We start from the raw sequence: 19,603 nt of genomic DNA, 5'->3' as shown, positions 1-19,603 counted from the left end.
CTGAGGACCGGGGGCTCTTTGGAAAGGTCAAATCCAGGGGCCGGAGGGCACGGCTCAAGAGGTCATGAGGTCAGGACCCGTCACCGTGACAGATGAATCTAAGCCTGTCTCTGTCTCTCTCTCTCTCTCTGGAAGCAGGGCCAAGCCTCTTGAGACAGGAGAGGTGGGGGGGTGAGTGTTGGGGCCTCAAAAAGAAAGCTGAGTCTGGTGTCTGGCCGGCACCTCTCAACTGGTCTTCATTAGGCGGCCCGACAGCCTCTCTCTTCTGCCGCCCTCTGTCCCTCACTGATGGGGCGCTGTCACCAGACCTCTCAACTGTTCCTCATTAGGTGAAACAGTGCGCTTTTGTCCCGCATGAAGCCTTCTTTGTTCTGCCAACCCAGCCAAGCTAGAAAGCCAGAAACTGATACAAAACAATGCCACTCTATCCTGAGGGGACCCCCCTCCCTCCTCCCTCTTCCTCCCCCTGGACGGACAAGGCAGGGTGACTTTCCATATCCCCCCGCCACCACCACCACCACCCGCCCCGTCAGATCCGTGGATGTCTAGCTGAGATGGCGTCGGCTGGAGCAGGAGAAGCACGTTGAGCATAGACCGGCAGTTGGCAAATGTGGCCACACATGGGAATCAACTGGGGATCTTCTAACAACGCCTGGTCCCCATCCCCAGACCTCTGATCTGAGGGGTCTGAGCCATGACATCAGGACACAGGACTAGTAAAACCTCCGCACGTGACTCAAACGTGCGGAAAATTGGGGGACTACTGGTGAGGCAGGGAACTTGTTCTCAACTCTCCGTGCCCATCTGCCACCTTGGCACCCTTTAAAATCAAGGGTGGTCCATAAAGTAGGTCACATCGAAATGTCTGCCTGCTGGAAACAAGTAGGGAGGCCATTCCTGGATGTGCCCAGTGAAGACCAGCTCTGTCGAAGAAAGCACTGTTGACACAGCCAATGAAGCCACGGTGGAGTGTCTTAATTCCAGTTTTCAGCATCTTAAATCCTGCACAGAAATCAGATCCCTGGGGGACTCTGCCTCTGTTTCTCCTCTCTGATCCTTCCCACTATGCCCTTGAGCTAAAACTCCACATCCTCAAAAACACAGCTGGTTCCAGGGAGTCTTGGTTGGCTAGAATCAGGTTATCTAGCCAACTCCCACTCCCAAGGCAATGCTGAAGGGTGTAACTGTGCAAAAATACTGAGTTTGTGAGCCCAGTATGTCTCAGTTCAGTTCAGTTCAGTCACTCAGTCATGTCTGACTCTTTGCAACCCCATGAATCACAGTATGCCAGGCCTCCCTATCCATCACTAACTCCTGGAGTTCACTCAAACTCACATCCATCGAGTCGGTGATGCCATCCAGCCATCTCATCCACTGTCGTCCCCTTCTCCTCCTGCCCCCAATCCCTCCCAGCATCAGGATCTCTTCCAATGAGTCAACACTTCGCATGAGTTGGCCAAAATATTAGAGTTTCAGCTTTAGCATCAGTCCTTCCAATGAACACCCAGGACTGATCTCCTTTAGAATGGACTGGTTGGATCTCCTTGCAGTCCAAGGGACTCTCAAGAGTCTTCTCCAATACTACAGTTCAAAAGCATCAATTCTTCGGCGCTCAGCTTTCTTCACAGTCAAACTCTCACATCCATACATGACCACAGGAAAAACCATAGCCTTGACTGGACGGACCTTTGTTGGCAAAGTAATATCTCTACTTTTCAATATGCTATCTAGGTTGGTCATAACTTTCCTTCCAAGGAGTAAGCATCTTTTAATTTCATGGCTGCAATCACCATCTGCAGTGATTTTGGAGCCCAAAAAATAAAGTCTGACACTGTTTCCACTGTTTCCCCATCTATCTGCCAAGAAGTGATGAGACCAGATGCCATGATCTTAGTTTTCTGAATGTTGAGCTTTAAGCCAACTTTTTCACTCTTCTCTTTCACTTTCATCAAGAGGCTTTTTAGTTCCTCTTCACTTTCTGCCATAAGGGTGGTGTCATCTGCATATCTGAGGTTATTGATATTTTCTCCCGGCAATCTTGATTCCAGCTTGTGCTTCTTCCAGCCCAGTGTTTCTCATGATGTACTCTGCATATAAGTTAAATAAGCAGGGTGACAGTATACAGCCTTGACGTACTCCTTTTCCTATATGGAACCAGTCTGTTGTTTCATGTCCAGTTCTAACTGTTGCTTCCAGACCTGCATATAGGTTTCTCAAGAGGCAGGTCAGGTGGTCTGGTATTCCCATCTCTTTCAGAATTTCCCACAGTTTATTGTCTCAGTATCCACTATTTGTTTTATAGGCTGAGTAGGAAGATGGAGTGTAATATCAAGACAAAGAAGACTCTCACCTCCCACCATGGCTGGCGGCAAAGTAGTTCCCCTCCCAAGGTCTACTAGTATACGTCTCACCTCTTCTTGGTTCGGGCCTGAAATGATAACCTTACAGATTTATACAGGTTAGAGCCTCCCAACTCTGTTTCTAGAAGTGGGTGTTAGGCAGTGGACACGGATTTCACAATTAAAAATATAGGACTCCCAGGAAAATCTGAATTTCAGAAGAACAATAAATATTTTTAAGTATAAGAATGTCCTGTGCAATACATGAAGATATACTTAAAGTAAAAGTTCTTAGTTATTTATCTGAAATTACAATTTCACTGAGTGTCCTGTATTTTATCTGGCAACTCTGGTGGCTCAGTGGCTGAGTTATGTCCGACTCTTGTGACCCCAGGGACTGTAGCCCACTAGGTTCCTCTGTCCTTGGCCCATGGACTTCCCAGGCAAGAATACTGAAATGGGTTGCCATTTCCTTTTCCAGAGGATCTTCCCAACCCAGGATTGAACCTGGGTCTCCTGCATTGCAGGTGGATTCTTTACTGACTGAGCCACCAGAAAGGAAAAGGTTAAGAGTTGTTGGCATGTATGTGAATCAGTTTAACTGATTTGCTGCCTGTTGAGCTTATGATACTTTTTGAAGGAAAGGGATCTTCCAAGAGGGACAGGAGGGGATATTTTTTACTTTGGAATGATGTTCCAGGAATGATTCTAAAGCCACAGCAACAAATGGGAGAAAGAATGTCATGATTGATCAGCAATGTCTACTGTGGGTCTGGGATGGAGAATAAAGGCATGCAAGCCACATATTTACAACCACAGGTCAGACTTGTAATGATGTATAATTAATGGGATCGTTGGGGTGTTGAACTCGGGTCATTTTTTTTTTATGAGAAAAAAAGGAGAAGCGGGGTTTATCCAAGAATGTGCAAAAGAAATAATAATGTGCTGATTTTTTTTTTTAAGGAAGTGGTAACCTTTTTTAAAAGAACATAGTTACCACACTTTCTTCTTCTTGATCTTCTGATTCTTGCTCTTGCCTTGAAGCAGCTCTACTGATACCCGGTGGGCCTCCCTGGTGGCTCAACAGTAGAGAATCCTCCTGCCAAGCAAGAGACACAAGTTTGATCCGTGGGTCAGGAAGATCCCCTGGAGCAGAAAATGGCAACCCACTCCAGTACTCTTGCCTAGAGAATCCGTGGAAGAGGAAGGAGCCTGGTGGGCTACAGTCCATGGAGATGCAAAAAGTCAGACACGACTGAGGAACTAAACAATAATAACAACTGATGTTAGGCACCCCGTAGGTGCTTGACCCATGAGCCCGAGCCCAATCCCAACACTTCACCTTTCCTCCCACCAGGCAGATCGTGAGTCCCCTAAGTTCATGCAATGGCAAAGACTGATGAACCTATAGAGAAAACTGCTTTTTTGAGAACGTCATGTCATTGAGTTTTCCTGCTCACCCCGATATCTCACCCATATGCTGCCATTCTCCCACAACACTGAGAACCATGGCTCCTTCCCGGCGGCAGACATTGACCAGGGAGGAAGCTAAGACCCACCCTTGAGTGGGAATGCCCACCTTTGTGCACATTCCGGATGGCAGAAGGAACCCATTCATCAAACTATGAAAACTGCCCCCCGCTCCCCAGGAAGAAGGACCATGAAATGCTTGTAAATACATGTCTTTAGGTTTAAACAAATTGCATCATTATTTTTCTTTTTTGAGGGGCCTCCATGTGAAGGGAACTAGAGGCATGCTTTGGTATTTGTCCCACACACAATACATGGCTGGGTCTCCTGCTGTTTCCGTATCTTCTGCCCAAGCCAACTGGCCAGGCCCACAGCCTCCCAACAGGAGAGGGGTGCCAATTCCTAGCATTCTATTTTCATATTGTTTGATGATAAAAATCGCTCCCGCAGGACGAATGGCAGTGAACAAAAACAGGAAGCAGCCCCCTGATTAGATAGGGACAGGGTGGCCTGTGGAGTGGAAAACAAAATGACTAAGATGATAAATGAGTGGACATGGACACCGCCATCCCCTCCTGAACGGGCCGAGAACGAGTGGGAAGAAGAAATCGGGGAAGAAGTCGAGACTTGGGCTGGAAATGGGGCGAAGGAGGCTTGCCCTGAAGCACCCATGGGTTAACGCCACTGGGACAACCATTTGGTTTTCAGATACTTCCTTTGAAAATCTCACTAAGGTGATTTAGCGTTTTGCTTTGAAACACAGAGGTCCTTTGAAACCTGTGGTCTCGGCCGAAACTGAGTCAGCACCTATTTTGTCATCTTCTGACTCTTGGACGTGGGTTCTCAACTGGGGAAAGATAATTTAGTTCTCCGGCGGATATTTGACAATGTGAAATGGCAACCCACTCCAGTACTCTTGCCTGGAGAATCCCATGGACAGAGGAGCCTGGTGGGCTACAGTCCACGGGGTCTCAAAGAGTTGGACACGACTGAGCGACTTCACTTAAAGACATTTTTGTTGCCATGGTGTCTTTATTTTATTAAAAATGTGGGTCACACTAGCCCAGTGTCTTACTCGAATTGTCTGGAGTAAGAAAGAGGTTGGAGATGAATCCTGGTCCAGAGCCCTCAGTGAGAAGCCTATAGGTCTTGTGCTCCCAGCCCCAGGCTGGTCCAGAGGAGGTAACCTGATCTACAGGAGACCATCCATATGCTGTTAGATAAGGTTCTGTCCACCAAGACATGATTCGGCCATAAATCCTGCTCCAAGAATTTAGAATCAGTAAACCAACCTGCTAGTTGATGGGGGTCACCGGGAGCAGAGAGGTCATGATGCGGAGTGCTGAGGCCATAGGCCTAGCCACCCCAGGCAGTGACAGGCCGGGGCAAAAAAGAGAATGTGTTACCTATCTTAAATAGGTTCCTCCTGCTCCTACTTAGTCACTCAGTCGTGTCTGACTCTGAGACCCCACGGATTGCAGCCCGCCAGGCTCCTCTGTCCTTGGGGATTCTCCAGGCAAGAATACTGGAGTGGGTTGCCATGCCCTCCTCCAGGGGATCCTCCCAACCCAGGGATCGAACCCAGGTCTTCCGCACTGCAGGCAGATTCTTTACCATCTGAGCCACCAGCAGTGTGTATTTAAAATGGTTAACCAACAAGGACCTACTGTAGAGCACAGGGAATTCTGCTCAACATTCTATAATAATCTAAATATGGAAAAAAATTGAAAAAGAATGAAAAGACAAATTATTTTTATTTTTAAATGAGAATGGAGAAGACTCCAAAAGGGAGCAAAGATGAGAGGGACCACAGGGCCACCCACCCACGCCCCCAGGAGGAGGAACGATGGCCTTTACTTCCCAGTTTTCAACTCCAAATCTCTCAAAGTACTCTTCTCCGTCTTGTATTGCGGGTCTGTTATCAATAATGATAATAATATTCCCTACTATTGAGAATAAGCTTACAATAAAAATCCTTTTAACTTGGATTTGTTTGAGTGATCATAGATTCCTCAAACCCCAAAGAACCCTGATTAATGTAGCTGTCCAGGTAGGTACCACCACAGAAGAAGGTCATTCAGTCTTCAGGGAAGGGGATTGTGGGAATGATAAGTAGCTGAAAACCCATATTGGGCACCCCCAAGGTGGTAAACTGTTGCACTAGCCTGAAGAGCATTTCCAAAAAGGGTTAGGCTGTAACACACTTAACCTTCTCCCTTCTCCTAACAGGCCTCAATTCTATGAGATAGTTAATCTTCAGATGCAAGTAATATTGGTTCATTTCATGCCCCCCAAATGAGACACCCTAACTTGGTATGGCCCCACTAGGGACCAAATGATTATTTCTGCCATTTTGCATATAATATAAATTCTTGACTGGCTGCTAAACAAAAGTCAAAGATTACAAGGTGATAGTAGAAGAAGGTATAATGGAATCTTATTTCAGTCTGCCTGGTACTCCATATCCAGTTGTCTTCTAGAAATAACATTCCCTCTTTCTTTAAGAAACCCATTCTGTGAGGTTTTGATGGGCTGAAAATCACAAACTATCCCAGCCTCCTGTCCACAGGTGTAGGCATGCCACCCAAACTGGGTATTGTAGACTCTCATCCCAATGCCCAGAATGAGAGCCATAAAAAGGAGGAGGGGTTAACACAAACCAACCAACCATATTCCTTGCCTGGAGTTTTTACAAAGATACGAGAGAAACAAAAGAGCTTTTTACTTTGCAGTGACTAAGTTAGGATAATATCAGCTTGAAACCGCCTCTGACCACACCTCTCCTTCTCGACTCCCTCACCAAAGAAGGAAATTCAGTTGCTGTAGAAGAAAATGAGACCAGTATAAATAGAAGGAGAAATGGAGCTAAAAATGGAAAGAAAGAAAAAAATAAAAAGAGAGAAAGGGCAATTCATAGAGTCTTTATAGTCCTAAAACCAGGTCCATCTCTGAACTTCACAGTTAGATGATCCAACAAATTAATTTTGGTTCTTTTTCCTTCTTCTTTGTTTTTTTTTTGGGGGGTGGGGGTGAGGGTGGGTGGATGGGGCAGCACATACCCCCACATGTGGGATCTTAGTTCTTCAGCCAAAAATTGAACCCAAGCCCCCTGCAGTGGAAGCATGGCATCCTAACTGCTGGACTGCCAGGGAAGTTCCCTTTTTTTCCTCTTCTTTAATTGGGTTTCTACCACTTGCTACCCAAAACAGTCACAAATAATTCAATAATAATAATGAATAATAATAATAATCTCAGATGAGTCTGAGAACACTTGAATGAAAGAACCCAGGGATGGATTGTCAACTACATTTTTACAATAATGTAATATTATAAGATACTATTACAATAAAGATCTCCAAAGAGATCAATCCCCCCTCATCCGGCCTGCCATATACCCCTCCGCCATAAAACAAGAAGTAGTGTGAGGGAACACTTCTCGTGGGACTTTGTTGAGGGAGGAGGAAGGGAATAAAAAAAATGATCCCAGGGTCAGAATAATCAGTAAAATATTGAGTTGAAGAAAATGATTCTAGTTTCTTTATTATGATAGGGCTTCTCAGAACCTTCTATGTGTTAATTACACAAGTGGACCCTTCAAAAGAAAAATATGATCAAATGTAATATTCAGGGTCCTAGAGAAAGAAAGAGAGAGGAAGAGAGAGGAAAGGAGGCGAGGGGAGGGAGGAGAAAGAAAGAAGAGAAAGCTTTGGATACTAGTCAAGAATTTATAGAGGGGAGGGATAAATTTGCAATTGGAGATTAACAGATACACACCACTAGATATAAAAGAGATAAGCAAGGACCTACTGTACGGCATGGGGAATTATATTTAATATACTAGCCTATAGTGGAAAAGAATCTGAAAAGAATAGATAGATATACATATATATATATATATATATATATATATATATGCATAAGTGAATCACTCTGCCACTCACCTGAAACTCAACATTGCAAATCAATTATACTTCAATTTTTTTAAAAAAAGTTTATTTCGAGACCATTTCAGCTTACCTCTCACATCCTGTCTCGATTCCAGAATGCCAAATGCATTATTTACAACAAACCATGCTTTACCCTCCACTGACATTAGTGAGAAGGAAGAGGTAGCCTCTGGGAAGGAAGGCCATGGAGACTTAGGGTGGAGTGAGACATTCTTCTCCTTTCTTTTTTTTTTCCCCGTTACTTCCAGTTCAACAATTTAGCAATCCCTCTGCGTCTGCCATGTGCCCAGCACTGGATGACATACTAGCGATACAGAAATAAACAAGACACAATCCTGATGTCCAGGAAATGCCAGTCAGAGAGACGGACAAATAAAGAATATCTCAAAACAGGGTGGATACTGTTAGGAGGGGAAGGAAAAGCTTCCTGGAGAAGAAGATGCCCAGGGTGCCGGGAAGAGAGCTTTTGGAGTTTATGGGGGAAAAAAAAAATAGCCAAGCCCACTCCCAAAGCTATTCTCGTCTTAGAAATGACGAGTCATGCTATCCTGAGGACCCTCTTCTGAATGTATCAGCTGCTGCCCCTTCTCTTGGCCTTCCAAAAGCCACATGGTTCAATTTTGCTACAGAACAACGATCAGTGGAAATAATTGACATAGATTAAGCTATGGGCAGGCTGTATAGATCATGGGCCCAGATCTAATTCCCGCCTGGTCCACTCAATTACGCAGGACCTCCTTACTGGAGAAGCAGGTGTAGTTACTGTAAATAAGTTCAAGTTTGGGCGCAGATGTCACTGGGTAACTGCATTTGCCATGCTTGGGTGATACATAAGGAAACCATCAACAGCGGCATCCTTGAGCTTGCAGAGACCTGGCTAGCTTTTCCTGACAGCCTGGCATCTAAGTGACCTAAGGGTATACTTAATGATAAAGCCAACCTGTGCGTGTGTGCACGCTAAGTCTCTTCAGTTGTGCCTGACTCTCTACGACCCTATGGACTGTAGCCTGAACTTAACCATCACTTTATTCACATTACTAACTTTTCAACTGATAGGGAAATATGCACGAATAAACAAATGTCTCTATCAACAGGACTGTAAGACAGGCATCGGCAAGCTTATGATGACTGTGGGATGCTGAGACCAGGCTAGGAAGGCAGAATGGAAGTTTAGGATTGGGAGTAATATTACTGCGGTGGGGAATAAGGTTTACCAGCTGTGTGACCTTAAGCCAGTCACTCAACCTCTCTGAGCTTCACTTTCTATATCTGAGAATGGGGTTAATCATTCCTTTCTATATTGCAGAGTCTGTGAGTCTGACGTAAGAGAATAAAGGTAAAAATCCTTGCCATTGTGCAAAGTGCAGTACATATCAGAGTCATTGTGAGCAAAGCACAGTGGCAGTGAGAGGTGGGGAGATTTGCTTAGACTTGGTTATAAGTTTCTAAGAAAATCTTCAAAATTATTCTGGGGCTTTCCTGGTGGCTCAGTAGTAAAGAATCCATCTGCCAGTGCCAGGGACATGGATTCAATTTCTGGTCGGGGAAGATCCCACATGCCAAGGAGCAACTAAGCCCATGTGCCACAACCATTGAGCCTGTGCTCTAGAGCCTGGGAGCCGCAACAGCTGAGCCCACATGCCGCAACTCCTGAAACCCAAGTGCCCCAGAGCTTGTGCTCTGCAGCAAGAGGAGACCCCACATGAGAAGCCCAAGCACCGCAGCTAGAGAGCAGTCCCCACTCTCTGCAACTAGAGAAAAGCTAGGGCAACAACAGAGACCCAGCACAGTCAAAAATAAAGAAAGAAAGAACGTTATTTGTAAAAATGTATTCTAAGGGCACAAACCTCTAGTTATAATATGAATGAGTTCTTGGGATCTAATGTACAGCATGGTGGTTATAGATCATAATCCTGGACTGTATATTGGTTTGGTCAAAAAGTTCATTTGGGTTTTTCTGTAAGATGTAAAATGTTATGGAAAAACCCAAATGAAATTCTTGGCCAACCCAATACTTGAAAGTTGCCAAGAGTATAGATCTTAAATGTTATCAACACACACACAAAAGTAATGGAAATATATGATGTAGATTAAGTCACTTCCCCAAGCTTGCTACTAAAGCAAGCTAAGATGTGAATTCTGCTTGATTTGGATCTCAAATTCACTCTACCGTGTCTCCCAGTCACTTTCCGATTTTTGATCAACCTGCAGGAATCAAAAGGGAACTTAGCATAAAGAAAATGTGGTATATACGTACAATGAAATATTATTCGGCCTTAAAAAAGGAAGAAGGAAATCCTTTCCCTTAAGGGGAAACATGGATGAACCGAAGGACATTACACTAAGTGAAATAAACCAGTCCCCAAAGGATGAATACTGTATGATTCCACTTAAATGAGGTATCTACTATAGCCCCTCAGAAGTAGAGAGTAGAATGCTGGGTGCCATGGGCTGGAGGGAGTGGGGAATGGGAAGGGTTTTTTTTTTTTTTTTGGCTGTGCCAGGTCTTACATGAGGCACACGGGATCTGTAATCTTTGCTGCGTGCAGGATCTTTAGTTGTGGCATGCAAACTTTTACATGTGGTATGTGGGATCCAGTTCCCCGACTAGGGACCACACCTGAGTCTCCTGCATTGGAAGCACAGAATCTCAGCCACTGGACCACCAGGGAAGTCCCTGAGATGCTGTTTAATGGGTATAAATGTTCAGTTATCCAAAATGAATAAGTTCTAGGAATCTGCTGCATAACATCCTATCTGCAGTCAACAATACTGTACTGTACACTTAAAAATCTGTTCAATGTCATATTCAATGTTCTTACTACAATTGAAAAAGGGGGTAATTTAGTCTCCCAAAGGACTAAATGTTGAACATGAGTGGCAGAGCATTGGACTCTGCTAAACTCTTATCACTTCAACTGTTAAATGGGGATAAAACAGTAATTACCTTACAGAGTTATCTGAAGATGGAATGACATAACCCATGCAAAGTATTTGGCACCCTGCCTAGAACATAATAATGACCCAATTAATGTTTGTTATTATTGTTTTTGTTATCATCATCAGAAACATCCTTATTACTCCAGTGCTCAGACAACTGCCAGGAACTGGTGTTCCCCCATCACATGCTACTTCCTGGTGTCCCTTCCAGCCATCTAAACCTCCTTGGAAAAGACTCTGATGCTGGGAGGGATTGGGGGCAGGAGGAGAAGGGGACGACAGAGGATGAGATGGCTGGATGGCATCACTGACTCGATGGACGTGAGTCTGAGTGAACTCCAGGAGTTGGTGGTGGACAGGGAGGCCTGGCGTGCTGCGATTCATGGGGTCGCAAAGAGTCGGACACGACTGAGCGACTGAACTGAACTGAACTGAAAGCTCTGTGATTGACAGGCAAGTCAAGATCTCCATTCCCGCCTTTCAAAAGGTGCAGGCAATCAACTCCACAATCTACTAAAACATGCAAGAGACCCTAGGGGGCTGAAAACTCTTCAAACCGAAAATCATCAAAACAGGTTTTATTTTATCATCTCTAACAACAGTCCAGCTGTAATGTCAACTGTGCTTGTTCATTTGTTCTTAGAACAAATGAAGCTTGAATCAAGTTTTGGCAAGTCTTCAGAGACTATCTGTACAGATAGATAGGTAGATAGATAATATGACACTGTAATATGACACATTCCCTTCACATAGAACTTTCTGCAGCAGGAGCATAAAGAAGATAATTTTTCAGAAATACTGGAGGGCTCCATCAATTTTCCAAAAAGACTCTCTTAATCCTTTGATTCACAAATCACTCTCTTTTGAAGCACCTGTCGTGTCAACTGGCCTGATGCTACTACATGCTCATCCCTCAAATGCTTTGCTTGTAATTAGAGCCACTCTCCAGCAAAATTTTCATCCATTTTATGAAACCCTGCATCTTTTGCAAGACTTGCAATTCCACTTTGCAAGCATTTGCATCATATTTGCATCATACTGTTGGATATCTCTAGCATCTGGCAACCTCCCCATAAAGATGTTGGTGCCCTGGTTGACAATTAGGCTTGTGTGACGTGGAAGGGGGAATATGTGCATAAGTGATGAGCTTATGGGCTTCCCAGGTGGTAGCTAATGGTAAAGAACCCACCCGCCAATGCACAAGACATAAGAGTCACAGGTTTGATCCCTGGGTTGGGAAGATTCTCTGGAGGAGGGCATGGCTACCCACTCCAGTATTTTTGCCTGGAGAATCCCCATGGACAGAGGAGCCTGGCGGGCCATAGTCCATAGGGTCACAAAGAGTCAGACATGACTGAAGTAACTTAGCATGCATGATGAGCTTATTGGTCATTTACCATATCATGACAACGTTTGATTCTCTGCATGACTCTGTACAACATGAGCTCAGACAATGAATTCCCAGTTAATGAGATCTCCTAAACTTTATTTCTAACCCTTGAGTACACAGGATATCATCTGGTATATGCTACACTTAATCCTCTTGGCGTGAGCTAGACTAAGTTTCTGTCCACAAAAACAAATATTCTTAACTAAATCCTCCAGACACTTGAGCTCTGACACTAATTTTTTTTTTATTGTTTCATATGAAGTACTTAGCTCAGACTTGCTGGAATTGTGCAAATGTCCAAAACTTGAGTTTGGTAATATTCTCAGTAATAATTCTTAGTAGTTGAACAGCTCTGAGCACAAAACAAAAGGGCGTTTATAGGCATGGGGTCTTCATTACATAAGAATTTATTATCCAACTCTAACACAGTAATGAGGTTATATCTGGAAGCAAAAAGCCATTTATAATATAAAGAAGAATTCATAAGTGGATGGCCACGTATAAAATTAATTCCCATGAAAACCTCATTCCCCGCATAATTGACACAGTTGGTGACCTAGAGCAAATAATTTCACCTCTTTTGTCCTCCGTCGCCTCGTGTGTAAATTGCAGACAAAATTAGCCCATGTTGAAGATTTGTACATGAGCTGAGATGAAACATGGTAAAATTTTGCAATCAGAAAATTAAAGAAGAAAGGAGAACCACAGTTGTCTTTCAATACCAGTTTTTCTTTTCTACTATATTGATAGAACAACTGGATTTTAGGTGGGTTTTTCCTAGCTCCCTTGCAGCTAAGTGGGAATTTATAACCATGGAGATGGAGACAAATGTGTGCAATTTCCCAGCCAAGCCCTTAAGGAGAAGGGGCATTTCTTTCCCATCTTCTTTGTCCTCTTTTCATGGGCTAGACTATAGACTTGGTGCTAAATTACAAAAAAGTGTTGACAGTGAAAACACCTGAAGGATGATAAAGGAAAAAAAAAGAAGAAACCCAAGGGGAAAAAATCCCAAGGTTCAGAGTTGTCATAGCAGCCAGCACAGTTTTATATGTGCAAGAGAATTAAGTATCTACCTCATTTAAGCTATAAGTATTTGGAATTGCTCCTCAAGCAGCTGAACTATATCCTACGCAAAGTAGTAGCATTCTCCTTTTATCTGCCACACAATCAAATCCACCAACATTATGCAATTCCCATGTACAAGACATTAGAGGCAGTGTTGAGACAAGGCTTGGAATACAGGATTCTGACTCATGGGAAGGATAGGGGTAAAGGATAGTAAGGGAGTTTGGGATCAACATATACAACCTGCTACATTTCAAGTGGATAACCAATAAAGTCCTACGGTATAGCACAGGGAACTCTGCTCAATGTTAGGTGGCAGCCTGAATGAGAGAGGAGTTTGGGGGAGAATGGATACATGTATATGTATGGCTGAGTCCCTTCACCGATCACCTGAAGCTATCACAACATTGTTAACTGGCTATATTTCTATATAAAATAAAAAGGTTAAAAAAAGAGAATATGGATTCTAAAAGAATAGATACATGTATATGTATAAAAATCATTTTGCTGTACATCTGAAACTAACATGACATTGTTAATCAACTATACTCCAATAAAAAATAAAAAGTTCAAAAAAAGAAAATGGGTTGTGAAGTCAGGTTAACTTTCTCCAAATTGAGCTCTACTACTTCCTGACAATGGGATAAGTGAAAGTGATTTGCTTAGCTAAGCTGCAGATTGCAAATCTATAAATTGGGTGTAATAAGCCTAGCTACCTCATGGGATTGGCATAATGATATAAGGCATAATGAGATAATGTATGGAAAGCATCTAGGACCACGACACACCCAGCATCCCAAAAACGTTAGTTCTTATTACAGGGGAAGATGTTTTCAGGGCTGGAAGAAGACCTGATACTAACTTCATTCTGGGGCTCAAAAGTTAAGGTGACAGCACTGTGGACTCCTTCATCCACATTTTTGCTCACCCACTAAGTGGATTTCCTTCTGAAACGTGAACTTGCTTTCTCCTTGGCAAATTCCCATATTTTCAGATTTAAAAAAAAATTAGAAGACTGGTCTCTTACCCTTTAGATTCAGTTTTAATTTGGGAAATGAGTGTCAAGAGTATGGGTAGGGCCAAGCAATAGTCAGCACCCACATCCTTCCAAGAGAGTAAGGACTATGCGGGTCCCATCTACTACGTGTGCCAGCCATGAGCAGCTCCAAATCACAGAGAACTACATGTCCCAAACTGCTTTGCTTTCTGGTTTCCTGCTCAGTCAATGGTGGCAGGCTGGAGGGAAGGTGGAGAAAAGAGCCACGGTATTTCTCACTCCACTCATCCATCCTGCTTTGGCAGCAGCTAACCAACCATGTGGAGGTCCTGGCACTTGAGCTCTCATAACACAAGCTTCTCTTTCTGTCCCTTTTCCCTAGGGAGAGTAACGACTTCCTGCTCTTGATAATCTCTGAGTTGCCTCATTTCCCCGTTTGCCACCTTGACTCTTCCATCACCTAGGGATTCAATCCCCTGCATTGAATGCTCTCTGCTTGAAGGAACTTTCATGACGTCCTCACAGATACAACATGGAAACTCCAGTGCTGAATACATTGCCTTGTATGTGTAGGGGATTCAATGCCTATTTGTTGAATGAATACATACTCAGAGGAAGAGAATGCTAACATAATCCCTGAATTTGGTCCTCTGACCACTCTGAGGAGCTCTTTGGCTGAGAACACCTCTTACGGAATTCTCACCTCTGCTCACAAAGGCTCCCAGCTGGCTAAATCACTGAAAGTACCAAAACAATCATCTTTCAAAACCCCACTGATGGTCTCATCCCCTGAAGTACTAAATTCCATGCCCTTGGGTCCTGAATTTGCACAGGCAGGGAAGAATTTTCTTCTGGAGACCTTCTCCGTGTTGGATGATCCAGATGAAAGCAGAATAGATAAATAGGATGGAGGAGGAGAGGGTGCAGGAAAAAAAAAAAAAAAAGTACCACCTCTCTGAGAAGCTATTTATCTCCAGACACTACTGGGGATCAGCACAGTATTTCAATATTTGTAAATATCTGTTTGGCCCCGAGAGTTCTCTCCCATGGAAACAGCTAATAAACTAAGCTGCCTGAGTTTATTCCTTCTGCCAAGGCACATTCCAGAGTCTGATTACATTTCTGTTTTATTATGGAAAAGAGGAGAGAGAAAGAGAGAGCAAAGGATCACGGAGGTGACAGGAAACCCAGAGTTAGTCTTCCAGGTTGATGAGGTTTTTTTCATAGAGAGCCAGAACCACAGATGTATGTTACAATCAGCACCAGTCCTCTCCCTAAAACGGGAACTGCCCTCTTAACCTGGAATTCCAAATTGTGTTGTCACATCTAGCCAAGCAAGTGGCCACTTTACCAAGTCTCCAAACAGAGCCTGGAAATGGTAAGTAGGTGGAACACTCTCCAAGAAAGAGAAGAACTCCCAGGCAGTGTCAACGCTGCTAATCTCTGTGGACCACGCTACAAGTGGCAAGGAGATATTTTCATCTCTTGTTTATTTTTGACAGTTAGGAAGCCCAGGACCCAAGCAGTGAGGTGGTTTCCATATGGTCCTGGTTCATGCAGGTCCAAGTAGGACATGGATCCAACCCATATTTCACCGAATTATGCCACCTTCCCAAGACAATGCCTTTCCTCCAAACGCTGAAATGAGTAACCTAGAGTTTGTCTTGGAGATTATTTGACTTGCCTTACTAATTATTTGATTTCTTTTTTTTTTTTTCATTTTTCCCAAGCCAACAAGCCCACTTATTTTGTGGTGACACTATAACTAGAATCATTTTTTTGCGCGATAGCACCATAACTAGAATCATGGATTTTTAGACTTGGAGGTGCCTTTGAAGTTCAACCCCCTCTATAATATTAACAACAATATTTGGTATTTACCAAGGGCATACACAGGGCTGTATGCCCTGTTCTAAGTCCTTTGTCTGTTTTATTTCACACAGTAGCCTTGACCGAAGTGTTCCATGGAATGCTGGTCTCACAATATACTGCATAAGTTGAAGACTCCATGGTCCAAAAGAGGTTGCAGAAATGTGACCTACTGGATCCATCTAGGGGAAAAAAAAATCACAAGATGCACATGAACATCTGAGAGACTGGAAAGTTCTGCAGTTAAGAAAAATCATTGCATTTTTAAAAACAAGTTTCTTCCCAAACATCTCTGTCCGTGGACTCCTTATTTCCTGAAATCCAATTACCATCCTGCTCCCATTCTAAATCAGCGAGAAAGCTCCATCTTGTCTTATATGTTCCCTGGCAAATGTAATTAAGATGGGGGAGGCCTCTAGCATCTTAGAGTTTTCAACAATCAGTCCTTAACGAGGAGTTGCTTAACTCTTTCTTAACTGGAAAAACGAGCGCTGGGAATCGCCTGCTCGGTTAAGAGATTTAAGATTCTCTAAATGAAGTTTGCAAGTGGACGGATGGAAGGTCTGCAAACACATCGCTCACTCCTCACCCCCGTCCAGCTCAGCCTCAGATGCATTATAATCGATATTTAAACAACTACAAAGGTGAAGGTTGACCCTGAGCGTCCTTCCCGCGGTTCATTCCAGATATTATCTATGAGGAGTAAACAGGCCCGTCCCGAAGTCTTGGCCACCCCGGTGTGATATCAAACAGCTGCTCCCGGGCCGTGGCAGCAGTGCCCATACTTCTCCTGCTGTACTTATAACAAGTTGAGCTTCCTGGCGGGAGTGAGGGGTGCGGGTTCTCTTTGAAGTTCAAGGGAGCAGTGTGTACAGTATGTGTGGGAAGGAAAACAGATTTGTCTCTCATGGAGAGCATCCTTTCCATGAGAACTGAAACTTCCAGGAAGAAGAGGTATCATTTAGCACTTCAAATAATAAAAACAGTAACAATAGTAACCCACATGGCGCTTATAAAGCTTTTACTGGTGTCAAGCATGGTTCTAGAAACTGTCTGGCTTCAGCGCTTGCTGGAAGGTAAGAACCACAATGGTTCCCTTTTTACAGAGGGGAAAACTGAGGCTCAGGGAGGCTAAGTGACCTGTTAGATGTCCCAAGGGAGGTGAACGGTGATCTTGGGTTATAGTTTGGCCCAGGACTGATGTCTTAGTCCCAAAACTGGAGCAAGAATAGTTTTCTTGGCCAACTGAGGGGCAAAGAATGAGTTCTTCAAAGAGGAAGAGACTGGAAGAAATATGAGAAGTTCCAGTGTCAGTCTCACTTCTCCTAGCAAGGTGGGGAGGGAGCGTCTATGTCCTGGCAGCTGCAGGTCCCCATGGAGCTCAAGTTCACTACATCAGCTCAAGAGAAGCAAAATTGGGGATCGCGGGCATGGCAATGAAGACACAGAACACGAGGTCAAGACCTGCCAGAGAGGATGGAACCCCCCAAAAGATTGCAGAGGCATAGTCTGCACTTTTCCTAGGCATCTGTGTGTGTGTGTGTGAGTCGCTGAGTCGTGTCTGACTCTGCAACCCCATAGATCGTAACCCACCAGGCTCCTCTGCCCACGGAATTCTCTAGGCAAGAATACTGGAGTAGGTTGCCATTCCCTTCTCCAGGGGAATCTTCCTGACTCAGGGATGGAACCCACCTCTCCTGCATTACAGGTAGATTCTTTACCATCTGAGCCACCAGGGAAGCCCTGGTAGAGTCTATGAAAAGACACATCTTTGTTGAGTGCCTGGTGCTCCCTGAAGGGACCCAAGAGAGAAGAGGTTGGAAGTTGCAGCGTCTCTTATATTGCAAACCCTAGTTATTTTCACAATACACTACAGGATACATAGGTCAACTTGTGCATCCAGGGACAACCCATGAGCACGAACCCCAGAAGGCAAAGATCATGGGGCCCATCTTGGTAGATGCCAACAGCACACACCTGCTCTGTGCCACCAGCAGTTGCAGGCATTCCTAGGGACTTCCCTGGTGGTCCAGTGGTTAAGACTTCGCCTTCCATTGCAGAGGGTGCGGGTTCAGTCCCTGTCGGGGAACTAAGATCCTGCATGCCTTGGGGCAATTAAGCTCGAGGGCCAAAACAAAACATACCAAATGCCACAATCAAGATTTGACAACACAGCCAAATTAATAAGTAAATAAAGCTTTTAAGTTAATTAAAAAATACAGAGTTCCCAGTCTAGTGGAGGTGACAGGCATTACTTATACAATCACGCAAAGAAGTATGTGATCATGCATGAGCCTTGGAGCAAATTATATGATTCTCTTAGAGTGTGGAATAGGAGACATACCAGCCCTGCTAATCAGGTTTGACCAGGGTTTTAGCTTCTGCCACTTATTTTCTATGTGCCTTTGAGCAAGAATTCAACCTCTTTAAGTGTCATTAGGCTCCGCTGGAAAATGAGGACAAGGTCAATGGCTACAAGAATATTAGAGGACTCCAGGTTCCAAGATAGCTATTCCTGGTATGCATGGATACCAAATTAAGAAACTCTGAACATTTCAAGAGAGTATTTTGGTGCAGACAGATTCTTTCTTAAGGCTTCCTTTGCTAATGTTTGTCATCGCATTTGTCAAAGATCTTGTGTATTCATTCAACAAATATTTATTGAACGTCTATTATGTGATATGGACTTCCCAGGTTGCTCAGTTGTAAAGAATTTGCCTGCCAAAGCAGGAGATACGGGAGACACAATTTCCATCCCTGGATCGGGAAGATTCCCCAGGGAAGGACATGGCAACCCACTCCAGTATTCTTGCCTTGAGAATCCCATGGACAGAGGAGCCTGGTAGGCTACAATCCATGGGGTCACAAGAGTCGGACACGACTTAGCGACTGAGCATGCATGCAGGCGTTATGTGATCTGGCCCCTAATTCCCTGAGCCAGGAACTACATGAGCGAGCAAGTCAAACAGACTTCCCCACCCTTGTGGAGTTTATGATCTATGGGACAGCCAGCACACAATGGAAGATGAGACTCAGCCAACGTGGCCAATGTTTTCACTGAGGGTGTCCTGACATCACAGTGGATCCCCTGTATTGCTCAGCAGAGTCGCAAAACCAATCAGAAACTCCAGCAATGGAAAAACCCTGAACAAATTACCTTGCCCCCATGGCAGCCAGGGGACAGAGGAATGCATGGGCAAGGACATCTCAGGGCAGTGGGTCGGTCCCCTGATATTTTAACAAACTGTCAGGGAGCCACACATCCCACCTTAATCTCAGCCCTGGTGAATTCTGGTCGCTGCTCTTGTTTCCTCAATTTCTTCCCCACTAAGGTCAAGCCATGAACATCTCCTAGCTCAAAATTCAAAAATGAATCTCCCTAGGCAATTCCCTGGTGGTCCAGTGGTTAGGACTCCAAGCTTCCACTGTGGCAGGGGCACGGGTTTGATTGCTGTCTGGGGAACTAAGATCCCACACGCCACACACACACACACACAAAAGTGAGCCTCCTTAAATTCTATTCGGTAAGAAAGCACTCAGTGATACCTGTTATGAGTTGAATTGTGTGATCCAAAAACTATGTGTT

General features: G+C 44.2%; 1 long non-coding RNA gene across 3 annotated transcripts in view; it reads right to left on the bottom strand.

Moving 5' to 3' along the window:
- Positions 1-1,655: 1,655 nt before the first annotated feature.
- The window catches only part of LOC106700829 (uncharacterized), a 164,987-nt gene continuing 147,039 nt past the window's right edge, over positions 1,656-19,603 (bottom strand). For all 3 annotated transcript variants that reach the window (XR_011467435.1, XR_011467437.1, XR_011467436.1), the window contains 2 exons: positions 16,030-16,199; positions 1,656-3,438 (listed from right to left, as the gene is read on the bottom strand). This is a non-coding gene — a long non-coding RNA (uncharacterized lncRNA). The remainder of the gene's footprint in view (positions 3,439-16,029; positions 16,200-19,603) is intronic.

Source organism: Bos mutus, chromosome 17, assembly GCF_027580195.1.
Source record: "Bos mutus isolate GX-2022 chromosome 17, NWIPB_WYAK_1.1, whole genome shotgun sequence".
Lineage (NCBI taxonomy): Eukaryota > Metazoa > Chordata > Mammalia > Artiodactyla > Bovidae > Bos > Bos mutus.
The sequence above is the reverse complement of the archived record's forward strand: the minus strand, read 5'-3'. Positions and strand labels throughout refer to the sequence as shown.